Source organism: Nicotiana tomentosiformis, chromosome 2 (genome assembly GCF_000390325.3).
Source record: "Nicotiana tomentosiformis chromosome 2, ASM39032v3, whole genome shotgun sequence".
NCBI lineage: Eukaryota > Viridiplantae > Streptophyta > Magnoliopsida > Solanales > Solanaceae > Nicotiana > Nicotiana tomentosiformis.
This window is the reverse complement of record NC_090813.1, coordinates 148,902,975-148,916,188: the sequence shown is the minus strand read 5'-3', so window position 1 is coordinate 148,916,188 and position 13,214 is coordinate 148,902,975. Positions and strand designations below refer to the sequence as shown.

General features: G+C 40.9%; 1 pseudogene; it reads left to right on the top strand.

Moving 5' to 3' along the window:
* Positions 1–757: 757 nt before the first annotated feature.
* On the top strand, positions 758–7,373 carry LOC117279665 (large ribosomal subunit protein uL2mz, N-terminal part-like; annotated as a pseudogene).
* The last annotated feature ends 5,841 nt before the right edge of the window (positions 7,374–13,214 follow it).

Here is a 13,214-nt window from a genome sequence, read left to right as displayed (position 1 = left end):
TGGGATATAGAAGTCAGGTGCGATAGTTAGCTCAGTCAGAGCGAAAGCGGTCAGGAAAGGTTAACGTCAGACAATGTAGTGCAAGCGACTGGTAGCGCTTGCCATATGAAGAAGGCGACTACAGTGGGAGACGAAGGTGATGTGGGATTGCCAAATAGAGGTAGCGCTTGCAAGGAAATTCAAAAGACGTTAGTAAGATGTAGCGCTAGCTAGGTTAGGGTAGCACTTGCCATAAAGAAGCTAGCTAGAAAGCAGGTCAGGCAGGCGAGCGATAGTACAAGCAAGCTAACACGCAGGCGAGGTTGAAGGGGGCTTGCACAAACTTCATATTATCGCAAGAGCAACCTTTGACCCCTTCGTCGATAGCCTCTCATTTGTTAGACTACTCGCGAGGCCTGCTGCATTTAGGTATAAGAAACCCCAACCGGGAAAAGAGTGTAAAGCAGTACTCATGTTAAATTGTGTCCCTTGTAAACGAAAGAGCTCATGACATAAATTGCTAATGAAGACCGGATCCCCAGTCGCTGACAATTGAGTGTGGCATTCCATGCAATGAATATATCAGTAAATGACGTTGTCAAGGTAGATGTGATTATTTGCCTTTCAAAATATTACATATAAAGAGAAAGATAGCCAGTCTTCTTGGGCGGACGAGAGTGTTATGTAAAAAGGACCAAAGAGGATCCTATCCTAAAGGAGAAGGAGGAGGAGTAGGAGCTAAGTTTAGGGGCAGAATCGAATGATTACAAGATAAACAATGAGACAAAGTAGAACACTTAGATAATTCACTTTGAGTACAGGGAAGACTGCTGGTAGGAATTTCTCAGGGCGTATTATGATTTTTCACCAAGGGGGTGGATCGAAGTGATTGCAACGGAGAATTGATCTGAAACAAAGCACTTAGTCTATAGGCATTATAGAAAAAATAGAATATGAGACTAATCATTCTTCTTAAATTGCTCCGGTATGATGGACCGGGGGGTTTTCCACAGAAAATGCAACATGATAGAAGAGTTTGCTCTGCCGCATAAGATCCTCGAATCAACCACGGCTACCATCTGCGGTCCATTTTTGTTCTCTTCCCTACCAGGGAAGTAGGATGAAAGAAAGGTAGCTTGCTTCTCTCGTGGATGGGTCGCGACTTATGTAGTGGTCGCCCTTTCTACCAGAATGCCTTCTTGGTCGAAGAGGCCCTTTTTTACTAGTAAGAAAGCAGGAAGCAAAAAAACTTGCGCGAAGGACGTTTTTGTCATGACCCAAACCGTAGGGCCGCGACGGGCACCCTATGCCTAACTCAACCGAGTACCAACGTAACGTATCCTTCTTATTATACTATCATGGGTAAATGAACCGAAAAGGCCGTCATGAGATAACTAGAATTAATCATAAGATAATACTCGACATGGGATGATCCAACATGATATAGAAGCTTATGCATGCGACATACGGGCCTATAAGGCCGACATAATCCTTTGTATACTCAAATCATAGGCCGACAAGGCCATACAAGTATCTATATACATGACATCTATCTACAAGCCTCTAAGAGTACATAAATGTCATAAAGGTTGGGACAGAGCCCCGACATACTAATTAATACATGTCTAAATCATACTTACCAAATAGGCAACTCCTGAGCAAGAGGAGTGCACAAAAACCTTCCGCTGAGCTGATAGCCTACTAGGAGAACTCTCAACCGGTCTATCGGGACCTGAGGGCATGAAATGTAGCATCCCCAGGCAAAAGGGACGTCAGTACAAATAAATTACCGAGTATGTAAGGCATGAAAATAGTATATAAAAGACATGAAAGAAACATGGAGTAAAGAACTAAACCTGTAATTCGGAATAGCTCTGTGAATCATGAAAAATTTATAATGTCATGCATGCGCGTATAAATGTCATACCATGCATAGGTATATACATAACGTCATCAAGCCTCTGAGGGCATCCCATCATATTATCTCAGCCACTGTGGGCGAAATCATCAACGTATATCAGCTGATCAGGTGGTGGTGCGTATATAACGCCATAACCTTTCTCCATATCCCATATACATATAATATACGTGTATATAACGTCATCTGGTCATGGGTCAATGTACATGTATAAATGAATGCAATGCATAATGAAGTAAGTCAATGATATAATGCAATGATACACCTTTATCAACTACGTATTTTTCTGAGACCTATGAATAGAAGCTATAATAATAAGACACATGGGGAATCAATAACATAGGCACCCCTAGTACTTCTATGAATAGAGGCATTTATAAAAGTTGCGTGTTTGCTTGTTTCGTTTGTATCGTATGGATCATGCCAAAAGGAAAGAAGGGATAGCCTTAACATACCTTTGCAATCTTCTCTCCAATCGTCAACCAAACTCAATATTATCTTCTTACGTCTCCAATGAGTAACCCGAATTCATCGTCATCATATAAGCATTGTAACTCTCATATTTCAAAACCAATATTCTACAAGAAAATGGACAGCACATCCCCTGTTTTTACTACATCCCATAAGTCACTAAAAGTCACCAAACAACCCAAATAACAACAATATAATCCACAATAAGCTCTCTAATTACTATAACAACTATTTTGAGCGGCAAGCTCGATTTATAATTAACAAAAAATATAATTTAATCCAATTCATTTTCCATGAATCTTCCTACAACTTGTATAACATCATACTTATGCTTACCATATCATTTTCATCCCAAAACATCATAAAAATAATCTTCAAAAATAGTCCACACGCCTAGCACCTTAACCTTTATCGTCAACCTCTTATTTTTCATGTTATCTTCTTCAATCAACTGAATTAGCACATAGAAAAGCTTAACAACAGCAGCCACAACATAATTAAACTATTTATAATAATTTTCAGCCACAACCAACCATATATATAGCCTCAACACAGCCCACAAAAAAAGATAACGATTCCTTATGCCATGTCAATTATTATCTTGAAGATTTTAACTCAAACAACACAAACAACACATGATTAACCTTAAGCATAACCAAGAACAAGATTTACATACCTTAGGCAGTAGATACAACTTGAAATTTCAGCCATAACAACATATATATATAGCCTTAAAACAACCCAACAAAAGATAACAACAACTCTTCCCCTTTCAAGTGTTATCTTGTAATCATCATCCAATAACTTAACCAACACATAGATAATATTAATCCCAAGAAATAGGTGTTATACATACCTTAAAGAATCTAGAAAAACTCAAGCCAAATCTTCCCTTATCTTACAACCACCCTTAATCACATTATGACACCATAAAGACTCTCTTCTACACTTAGGCTAAATTTTGATGTTTGATTATGGTGTATTCCTTTGTAATTTATTTGGAGCCTCTGGGGAGCTATTTGGGAGGGTTGGGAGAGTGTGATTCTGGAAGGAGAACGAAAAATGAGCAAAGCTCATCCCAAAAACGGGATAAGAATAAGTGAAGATCGGGCCCCAACCAAGTGGGTCCCATAGGGGCCTCCTGCGCAGTCTCGCGAAAACGCAAATATTTCTCTATACTGATGTCGATGAACGGTTTGCAGAGTTAGAAACTAGACACATGGAGATTTAATTTAATATAAATATCTTCCTGTAACTCTCAATATATTGGGAGAAAATCGTCTCGCAACCTGGCCTATAAATCTGCCAGTTTCTCCGAAGTGCGGCGACGTGACTTGGCGACCCTATTTTAAAAATCCATATTTCTTTACTCCGATATCGTATAAATAAATGGTTTAGAACTTTGGAAAATAGATTCATATACCTTCATTTTGGTATGATATATGTCTCAAAATGACATCATAAAGCTTACGAATTAATTTCTCAAAACGACTCGTTACAAGGCAAATCTTAACTCGATTTTTCCGCAACTTAAATCCGATTTTTTCCAAACTTTATATTCCATATCCAAACATCATATATAGTCATATCATAACTTTAAACTCATTTAAATCATGATTAGAAAGTTTCATATTCATTTTAGCTTACTTAAGACTTCGGTAAACCTTTCTTATCCTTATAAAAGGATTTCATCCTTTTTGAGCTTACTTTAGTTAATCCTATAATGACAGTGACGTTTGAAGTATGGGGTGTAACATTTTTCTTCTCTGTCCTCTCCGCTCCAAAGGCCAAGTGAGAAACTGCATCCCTTTCCTTCAGTAGCTCGTTAGGTTTCCCAAGGATAGTGGTAGCTAGGGCAAAGCCCGCTTTCTTTGATCCGCGAATCAGAGAGAAAGTTTGAGGAAAAAACACGTTATCTCTTTATGGGTACATAGGATCAAATGTAAAGCAGCGTTCTCTTGGCAGCATTTTAAGCGGCAAGAAACTTTAGGGCTTGTTGGAGCTTCTAAGCGTAACGAATCGAAGTTGAAGACGGATTAAGGTAGCTTGCCTGCCAGTATCACACGACTTGAAACTCATTACTACTACACCGAGGTTAGTCTTAATACTTACTGGGTACCGATTATGGTGTACTCATGCTATGCTTCTGCACATCTTTTTATGCAGATCCAGGTACCTTGGACCGGACTGATCTACGGTAAGTCATTGCACACACCGGAGACTTCAAGGTATCCCTGCATGATCCAACCACAGGCCTCGGAGTCACCCTCTTGGTTTCATTACTATTTTTTATGTATTATAGACAATTCTGTATTTTGAGATTGATATTGTGTATTCGATTAGAGCTTGTGACTCTGTACCACATAGTTTTGGGATATTATGCCGAATACTTTGTGCTTTGGCTGGTATTACTTTTATTTCCACATTTTTGATAAACAATATTTTTGTTAATTCATGTTTTCATTGTTTAAAATAATGTTGAGTGACCGGCTTAACTAGTTGGAAGACTAGGTGTCATCACGACTCCCAATGAGGAATTTTCGATCGTGACAAGTTGGTATCAGAGCTCTAGGTTCATAGGTTCTACGAGTCTTAAGTCTTGCGGATCGGTACGGGGAGACGTTTGTACTTATCTTTGAGGGGTTACAGAACTATTAGGAAATTTCACTTTTTTTCGTTACTTTTCATGCAGATTTATTGATTTCTGAGCTTGACCTTTTGTCTTTCTATTCTCTCACAGATGGTGAGTACACGCACTGCTGGATTTGATGAGGAAACCCCGCGCCCCTTGCAAGTGCCGTGAGAGGTCAGGCTGAGGAAGAGCACATGCTACAGCTAGAGCACCTGCCAGAGCAGCGATTGAGGATCCACCAGCAGCTCCGGTTGGGGAAAAGGCACCTGATATACCTATTACTACCCCTGGACTCCATAAAACTTTAACATAATTCCTGAGCATGTTTGGTACCTTGGCTCAGCGAGACTGATCCCACTTGTACCAGCTACTTCTCAAGCTGGGGGAGGAACACAGACTCCCGCCTCCCGTACTCCAGAGCAGCGGGTCCATGTTGATCAGGTTTTAGATCTTATGCCAGCCAACTCATTATCGCAGTTCAGCCTAAGGTCAGGTCAGTGGCATCGGAGGAGGAGCAGAGGAAGCTTGAGAGGTTCAAGAAGTATGATATTCCTACTTTCAGTGGCGCAGTTTCTAAGGATGCACAATGTTTCCTAGACTAGTGTCATTGTATTCTCCATACCATGGGAATTGTGGAGGTGAGCAGAGTTGCCTTTACCACATTTCAGCTGACGTGTTCAGCATATAGGTGGTGGCAGGCTTATGAGGAGGGTAGGCCAGTTGGTACATCGCCACTCACTTGGGCATATTTTTCTGATCTATTTTTGAGGGAGTTTGTCCAACAGACCCTCCGGGATGCATGGCGCATAGAGTTCGAGCAATTGCGTTAGAGACTATGACGGTGTCAGAATATGCCATGAGGTTTAGTAGCTATCCCTCCACGCACCTTCTTTTGTTTCTACAGTCAGAGATCGAGTCTGCAGATTTATTGAAAGGCTCAGTTATGGTATTAGATGCAGTATGGCAAGGGAGCTGGAGATCGATACTCCATTACAGCGGGTTATTGAGATTACTTGGACATTAGAGCGTATTCGTGGTCAGGAGAGGCAGGATAGGGAGGACAAGAGGCCTCATGGTTTTGGAGGATTTGGGGGCTCCTACTTTGGGGGAAAGATCCATCATGGCAGAGTTTTATCAGTCAAATAAATAGGTACGAACTTCAGGCCACTCATAGTGCCACAGATATTTCGGGACCTCAGAGTACTCATCTTACACAGCCATCATCTTGTGCACCTCGTTCACGGGGTGCTTACAGCCGTTATTCTAGCCATCTGGGTCAGGCTCAGTTCCAGTAGCCACACCCGCCGATAAATTGTTTTGAGTGTGGTGATACTGGGCACATTATAAGGGATTGTCCCAGACTTAGGAGTGGTGGACCTCCATAGGGTACACAGTCCATGGTTTCTGCTCCATTTTCTACTTCACCTGCACAGCCAGCCAAGGGGGAGGACAGGTGGGTAGCGGTCATCCTAGAGGGGGAGGCCAGGCCCGTTATTATGCCTTTCCGGGTAGGACTGAGGCTGTTGCATCAGATGCTATCATCACAGGTATTGTTCCGGTCTATCATAGGAATGCATCAATTTTATTTGATCCAGGTTCAACGTATTCATATGTATCATCTTACTTTACTTCATATTTGGATATATCTCGTGATTCTTTGAGTGCCCATGTTTATGTGTCTATGCTTGTTGGGGATTCTATTGTGGTAGACCATGTCTATCGGTCGTGTTTTGTCACTATCAAGAGTTATGAGACTAAGGTTGACCTTCTGTTACTCAATATGGTAGACTTTTATGTGATTTTGGGCATGGATTGGTTGTCGACCTATCACGCTATTCTAGATTGTCACGCCAAGAGTATGACATTGGCTATGCCGAGTTTACCGTAGTTGAGTGGAGAGGTACATTGGGTTATGTTCCTAGTAGGATAGTGTCCTTTCTGAAGGCACAATGAATGGCTGAGAATGGGTGCTTATCATATCTAGCCTTTGTGAGGGATGTCACTGCTGATACTACTACCATTGAGTCAGTTCCAGTAGTGAGATATTTTCCACATATGTTTCTAGCAGACCTACCAGGCATGCCACCAGATAGGGATATCGATTATGGTATTGAATTGGTGCCGGGCACTTAGCCCATTTCTATTCCACCGTATCGCATGGCACCAGTAGAGTTGAAGGAATTAAAGGAACAACTTCAGGAGTTGCTTGACAAGGGTTTCATCATGTAGAGTATTTCGTCTTGGGGTGCTCAAATTCTATTAGTGAAGAAGAAAGACAACTCTTTGAGAATGTGTATTCACTACAAGCAGCTGAACAAAGTTATAGTCAAGAACAAGTACCCACTACCGCGCATTGATGATTTCTTCGATTAGCTTCAGGGTGCTCGGGTATTCTCGAAGATTGACTTAAGGTCGGGGTATCATCAACAGAAGATTCGGGATTCAGACATTCTGAAGATGGCTTTCAAGACTCGCTATAGTCACTATGAGTTTCTGGTGATGTCATTTGGGCTGACTAATGCCCCAGCAGCCTTTATTCACATGATGAACAGTGTATTCCAGCCATATCTTGATTCCTTTGTCATCGTATTCATTGAAGACATATTGGTATATTCTCGCAGCCGAAAGGATCATGAGCAGCACTTGAGGATCGTGCTCCAGAGCTTGAGAAAGAATAATTTATATGCTAAATTCTCCAAGTGTGAGTTTTGGCTTGATTCAGTGGAATTTTTCGGCAATGTGGTATCTAGTAAGGGGAATAAGGTGGATCCAAAGAAGGTGGGGGCAGTTCAGAGCTGGCCCGGACCATCTTTTGCTACTGAGATCCAGAGTTTTCTAGGCTTGGTCGGGTATTATCGCCATTTTGTGGATGGGTTTTCACCATCGCAGCTCCTTTGACCATATTAACTCAGAAGGGTGCCCCATGCAGGTGGTCTGACGAGTGTGAGGAGAGCTTTCAGAAGCTCAAGACTGCCTTGACCACAACTCCAATTCTGATTTTGTCTTCAGCATTGGGTTCTTATATATAGTTTATTATGGTTCTTCACGAATTGGCATTGATTGTGTATTAATGAAAAAGGGTATAATGATTGCTTATGCCTCACGTTAGTTGAAGCCCTATGAGAAGAACTACCCAGTACATAATTTAGAGTTGGCAGCCATTAGTCACGCACTGAAGATTTGGAGGAACTATCTATACGGCATGTTATGTGAGGTGTTCATAGATCATAGGAGTCTACAGCACTTATTCAAGCAAAAGGATATAAACTTGAGGCAACAGAGATGGTTGGAGCTACTAAAGGACTATGATATCACCATTCTTTATCATCCCGAGAAGGCCGATGTGGTGGCCGATGCTTTGAGTAGGAAGGATGAGAGCATGAGTAGTCTTGCTTTTATTCCAGTTGGGGAGAGACCGTTAGATTTGGATGTTCAGGATTTGGCCAACAAGTTCGTGAGGTTGGATGTTTCAGAGCCTAGCCGAGTTCTTTCTTGCGTGGTTTGGGTAGAAGGAAATCTAACAGGCTTGCTCGGTCGGATTCACTCGATTGAGCGCCGGTCACGCTCTTCGGTTTTGGGGCAAGACACCAAGGCTTCGCGAACGCGACTCACCTTCTGTGATCGCATAGAAGAATGCTTTAACTCCCAGCTACCAACCTCATCACTACGCGAACGCGATCCGCCATACGCAAACGCGAAGAAGACTTTCCCCATCTCTAGGCAAACGCGGGACATACTTCGCGATCGCGAAGAACAATTTTCTGCTTCCATCAAAATACACTACGCGTTCGCGACAATTTCCATGCGAACGCGATGAAGGACTGAGACAACAGAAACCAGCAGAACACAGCAGTGAAAACATGAAGGAAAATGATCTAAAATCAATCTGAAACACGCCCGAGCCCCTCGGGACCCCGTCCTAACATACCAACAAGTCCCATAACATAACACGGACCTACTCGAGGCCTCAAAACACACATAACAACATCGAAACAACGAATCACACCTCAATTCGAAATCAATGAACTTTGAAATTTCAAACTTCCATAACCGATGCCGAAACCTATCAAATCATGTCCGGTTGACCTCACATTTTTCACACAAGTCACATTCGACATTATGGACCTGCTCCAACTTCTAGAATCGGAATCCGACCCCGATATTAAAAAAGTTCACTCCCGGTCAAACTTTCCAAAATTTCAACTTTCGCCATTTCGAGCCAAATTCAACCACGGACCTCCAAATCACAATCCGGACGCGCTCCTAAGTCCAAAATCACCCAATGGAGCTAACGAAACCATCAAAATTCCAATCAGAGGTCAAATGCTAAAAAGTCAAACCTGATCAACTCTTTCAAATTTAAAGCTCCCTAGTTGAGAATCATTCTTCCAAATCAGTCCCGAATAACCTGAAAACCAAAACCGATGATTCACACAAGTCAAAATACATCATACGTAGCTACTCAAACCCTTAAACCACTGAACGAAGTGCAAATGCTCAAAATGACTGGTCGGGTCGTTACAGTTAGATTTGCCCAATTTTGGAGGGCAATTATGCGGCCTATTCTGCGGACCGCTTAAGCATTATGCGGTCGCATATGTGACCGCATACCCAGTTCCAGAGCTTCATTTTTGAGTTTTTATAACCCGACCCTACTTCGTTAAATAGATGATTTGTACCATTTTGAGCCAAAAATCTGATGTTTTAGAGAGAAGTGAAAGTATTTCAGAGAGAGAGGAAACCCTAGGCTAATTATTCATCAAGTCTTGCTCAAATCTTGGAAGATTAAAAAGGAAAACTTACTAGGTCTTCATCCTAGAGGTAAGATTCTACACCCTAGCCCTTAATTTTGAAATTTATCTAAGAATGGGTAATTAGCAAGACAATTCTTGGGTATGGGAGTTGTTATCTTGCATGCATGTGTTATCAAAGAATGTGGGAAGGTTGTGAGCTAAATATGGTAGAGAATGGGTTGGCGAATGATGGAATCTTTCACAAAAGGGCCTTAAGAACTTTAATGCACACCTAGTGTTTGATAAAATGCTCAAATGAGCTAGAACCATGATCATCCTCCTAATTTTGATTCAATTTGTTACATTTCAAAATAGATTGAAGTTGCTAAGATTTCCGGAATATTGTAGAGTGTAAGGAAGCTCAATTGAGGTACCTGTGAGTTTCAAGGTATGGATTGCGTATTAAAATGTTATGGCTTTGAATCGTATTTCAAATGAAAGCTAGTATGCCAAATTGTGTGAGAAAATCTCAATATTCTTAAGACTCTTAATTGCTCATATGTGTACCTAAAGTCTTGATTGGAAATGTCTTATTGTTGATAATCTATGAAGATGGTTTGAAATGAAATAATTGAATTTGGGGTATAGTGTGTGGCCAACGTGCCAAGAATTTAAGTTATGATTGTGGCTAGTAGTGCAAATGATTTGAGAGGATGCGATAAATAATATGAAATGAGCCTCGACTCAATTGTTTAAAAATGATTTTGAAAATAGAATTTCCTAAAAGCTTTTGTACTCAATTCATGCCCATAAGTGGCTGCTTTAACTAATAATTTGCTTTACAATTATATCCAGTATGATTCGAGCTCTTACATACTCAGGTGTTGAAATTGTATATTGTCATTTCTGGGAAAGAATATTGCAAGAATAAATGGTGCATTGATTGCTTAGGATTTGATGTGTGCTTGCATTGCTGGTCGGTATGCCACATTATTTGGGAAGAAACCTTTTGTGTTTAAAGTTTCCATTACTAATAAATTTGAGGTATATGATTGCTGAAATATTCTATATGTTGATATTTGATGGCGATCTTTGAAATTGAAAGAGGTGAAAGTTTGGAATATGAAATACGACCACCGTGCCAGGAATAAAGAATCTTGTGAATGGCCAAATGAGCCAAGGAAATATTGTTGTTGTGAGTGACTGGAAATACTAATAAGAATTTATACAATGTAAAAGATGTTGAGGTGAGTACAATTGTATTTATGTTACCTTTGTGTGCAAATAAAATCAAAAATATTTTTGGGAGCATCATTAGCAAAACCGAGGAAGGGTGGGTCATAAGGCCCACCCCTGAAACTACATGTGCCAGTGTAGGGGTGGATTGTTATTATTCCCCTTATTTGGGATGAAATTGAAATGTTGGAGAAAATTGTTATATTAATCCCCTTAATTGGGATGAAACTGGTAACAATTGTGGATTGGAAAATTCCACCCACACGGCATATGTGGGAAGGCATCCTAACTGATCGGGTGGAGATCGGATGCCATGTTGCACACATGGTGGTACTACTCTTGGTAACAACTTTCTTTCGCATCACTCGTCAAACCACATTGTTTGTGGGGAGATGTACTAGCCTATCAGGCGTGATCGGACTCCGTGCTAACAAAGACGGTGGTATATTGGTGCTAATGATCTCCCAACCAAAATTGTATATGAAGTTCGTATTTTAAAAATTATTATGTTTTAACTGGATATTTGGATATTGTTGATTGTGAGTTGCTGTTTCTATGTGTTGTCATTTCTTATATGGTCATTCTATTTTGAAAGAGGACTTTTAGCTTTACATACTAGTACTATTCGACAGTACTAACATTCCTTTTTTCGGGGACGCTGCATCTTTAATGGATGCAGGTGGATCCACAGCAGGCGGCATTGATCTGTGATAGCGGTACACTTTCTTCAGCTGACTTAGTAAGTCCCCTTCATTTCAGGTTCATGTATCTTTTGTTTCTCATGCACTGTGTTTTAAGGTTTAGCCGACATTTCCCTATTACTCTTCTATTGTACTTTGAGGCTCCGTAGAGAGTTTGTGGGTTGTGGTTGTTGTTGGGAGTTGAACTAGAAATGTTGGTATTTAGAAATCATATTTTTTTATTAATTCTATAAACTCGTAATATTTTGGAAATTATGAATGAAGCTGCTAATAGGAATAAAAAGGAAGTTGTTAATAAAATCTTTCCAGTGTTTGATTAATGGAGTACATCTCCTATTTATTCATAGATGAGTTTGGGTAGAAGGTAATCTAACAGGCTTGCTCGGCTGGGTTCTCTCGGTTGAGCGCCGGTCGCACTCCCCGAGTTTGGGACGTGACAGGGTTGTTACAAGTGTGTACACAGACCTTACCCCTACCTTGTGAGGATAGAAAGGTTGTTTCCAATATACCTTTGGCTCGGGAAAACATAAGAACCACATTAATGAAAATATAGACAAGAATGGACAGTACCAAAAAGCCATATAAAAGTAGAATAAAAACAACAAGATAGTAAGGTGATCAACAATGAAAGAAAATAATGGTTAGTCAAAAACACCTACTACCAACAGAAAGCGAGATTACGTGCCAATACTACTGTTATGAACACTCTAGACTACCTACTCTACTACCCTAATCCTCGACCTCCATACCTTCCTATCAAGGGTCATGTCCTCGGTCAGCTGAAGATGCGCCAGGTCTTGCCTAATCACCTCTCCCCACCTCTTCTTTGGCCTACCTCTACCTCTTCGTAGGCCCTCCAATGTCAACCTCTCACACCTCCTCACTGGGGCGTCTGTGTTCCTCCTCCTCACATGACCAAACCACCTAAGCCGTGTTTCCCACATATTGTCCTCAATAGACGTATGAAGCCTAACCTACTTCATGTACGACATAAACTCCGGGTGGTCCAAAACACACCCGAGCCACCCGGGATCCCGTCTGAATGCACTGTTAAGTCCATAAACATATTGCGGACTTACTCGAAGCCTCGAAGCACATAAAATAACAACAGAATCAAGAATCTACCTCAAAACCTCCTTAATCAACTTCTAAGCATCAAACTCATTTCAACCAACCACCACATTAGCATAGCCTTCTTAGTGTTTAAATACTGATAGTTATCATTCCTTTATTCTTTGCTTGCAAATTTCATATATGAGCAGGTATATAGTATTGTCCTAATGACCTTCTCTCTTCTTTTTTTGAACATGTACAATGGCTTGGGCCTGCTGAGTTCTTAAAGAACTCAGGCCCAAATCCAGCATTGCTATATACTGAGAGTCCAAAGTCAGTTGTCGTCCCTGTTACTATTGGGTCTGCCTCTTTGAGGCCCCAAAACCATAGCCCTTTATTTTCCTTTACTCATTTATTTACTGCTTTCCCTATTTTATAGCTCTACTGTGTCGTTGTCCTTTATTGCGTTCTTGTTGTTTAATCTCACATGT